This window comes from Lissotriton helveticus, chromosome 4_1 (assembly GCF_964261635.1).
Source record: "Lissotriton helveticus chromosome 4_1, aLisHel1.1, whole genome shotgun sequence".
Taxonomy (NCBI): domain Eukaryota; kingdom Metazoa; phylum Chordata; class Amphibia; order Caudata; family Salamandridae; genus Lissotriton; species Lissotriton helveticus.
The window spans coordinates 2,045,549,377-2,045,551,543 of record NC_136063.1 but is presented as its reverse complement, the minus strand read 5'-3'; positions in this window follow the sequence as shown (position 1 = coordinate 2,045,551,543).

Sequence of the window (2,167 nt, the reverse complement as noted above, 5' to 3'; positions counted from 1 at the left end):
GAGCTACCTCATAAACCTGAACCTCCTGGTGTATGTCAACTCGCTCCTTCAAGTCAGGCACCACATCTCTGGGTGTGTGTACTTCTCCCTCAGCACTACCGCTGCCACCTTCTGAGCTGGACTCCACCTCCAGCCCAGTCAAGCTCATTCCATGAGCTGCACACATTTCTTTTTCAGCTCAGGCTCAATCTATCTCCTCGCACTCCCAGTCTAGCGGTCTCAGCCTCCGGTCACGAGCGCAGATCCAATTCCTTTTCTCATGATCCAATCTTCCACACAATGTTTCCTTCTCAGGGCCACTGCCCTCTGGATATTCTGGCTGGGGATCCTCCCCCTCATATTCCTCCTCAGAGTCATCTGACAGCATTACTTCCCGGGGTGGTACTTCATAGCTATAAAGGGTTGCCTCATGATCCTGCCTTTTGGATCTTCTCTTCACTGGCAGCACCCTCTCCTTGCAAAAGATGTTTAGTTCCCTCATCGTGTAGATGTGCAGGTGCCAAAAGTTGATTTCCATTTAGACAAAGCCTCACAGGTGCAAAAACCAACCGGAGTTCCAGGTATCAATATCAAAATGCAGAAGGGAAACAGTAAAATACAGTATGTAATTGCTTAGTGGTCTGTACTAAACTAGTGATGCACACCGATCACTTGGGGTCAAGTACAAATACAACTTCAAATCCCACCACTGACCACCAATGTTAGAAATGTGGGTCTCTAGTTGGCAGAGGTAGGTACCTCTGTTCAAGTAGGGACACTTGCTTCTAGTCAGTGTAAGGGGATACACACTTTAGATAACCCCTGCTCATCCCCTTGGTAGCTTGGCACGAGCTGACAGGCTTATCTCACAGGCAATGTGTAAAGTATTTGTAATAAAAAATCACAGTAATACATGATATCACCACAAATGGACATCACACCAGTTTACGAAAATAAAGTATCTTTATCTAAACTCAACAAGACCAAAATGACAAAAATACAACACACATGTAGTAAAATAGCACTTTAAAACAGTTATTTAAAAAAAAAACTTATAGAAAACAAATAGCTCCAACTGGGGCTACTGCGACATCGTGACACCAATGAATCCAAAGTAGGGCGCTGACCGTGAGGTGCGCAGCATCAAACATGGAGTCACAAGGATCCCCAAACAAACAGTATCTTTGGATAACAAAGTCTTTGATGATACACAGCGTCGTGGACGTGAGGCGTCGTGCCGAGGTCAAGACAGGATCCCTGACTGCCATGGAACAAGGAAAGGTATTGTGTTCGTAAAGAGACGACAAGTCAAATCCAGGACAGGGGAAGTCAGTTTTGTCACTGGTGAGGCATTGGTTCCGGTGACAGTGCGAAGTCTGCGAGTTTGTGGAGTCACCCTCAGCAGTCATCAACACCACAATAACAGGATGCAGATGCTGGCAATGACAGAGTCGGTGCTAGCACTCGCATCAGGAAATGCTGATAACTGAAGGCGTTAAACGGAGTTGGATGGTGTTGGAACAGCTGTGCAGACTAGGCGGTGCGTCGCGGGCTTCACGAGCGGTGCCCTGGGCCTCGGTGCAAGTTGCGGCATCACAGCGGCAACACTGACAGCGTCAGAGACAGGTTTTCTTGCTTATTTCAAGTTGACTCTAGTTCCCAACAGCAGGAACAACCTCCAGAGGCCCAAAACTGGAATAGGGACCTCCTGGCAGGTTGCAACACTCAGCAATAGAGTTCAGGGGAGCAGTGGGTGAAATATTTGTGTCCCTGAGACTTCAGAACAGGAGGCCAGTGCATACAGGCCCATGAGATTCTGCCTCAAGCAGGTTCACAGGAAAGTTCCAGCCTCTGTCCTTTACTTGGCAGAAGCAGCAACTGCAGGCTAACCCCACACAGCACACAGCAAAGAGGCAATACTCCTCCTCACAGCTCTCCAGCTCTTCTCTTTGGCAAAGGTTCCTATTGAGTCCAAAAGTGATGTTATATTAGCCAATTTATAGAGCTTAGCGTTTATCCGGAGTTGTCTTGGCGCTACGTTCTGGGGTTTAAGGTCCACTACTTATACCCCATTTTTGTCTTTCTTCTTTGTGTAAGGGTCTGTGAGCCCTGTCCAAACCAGTTCTGTCCTCACTGGTGCAGTATGACCACATGGAGTGGAGACAGAATTGTATAAAAGAGACAGGCC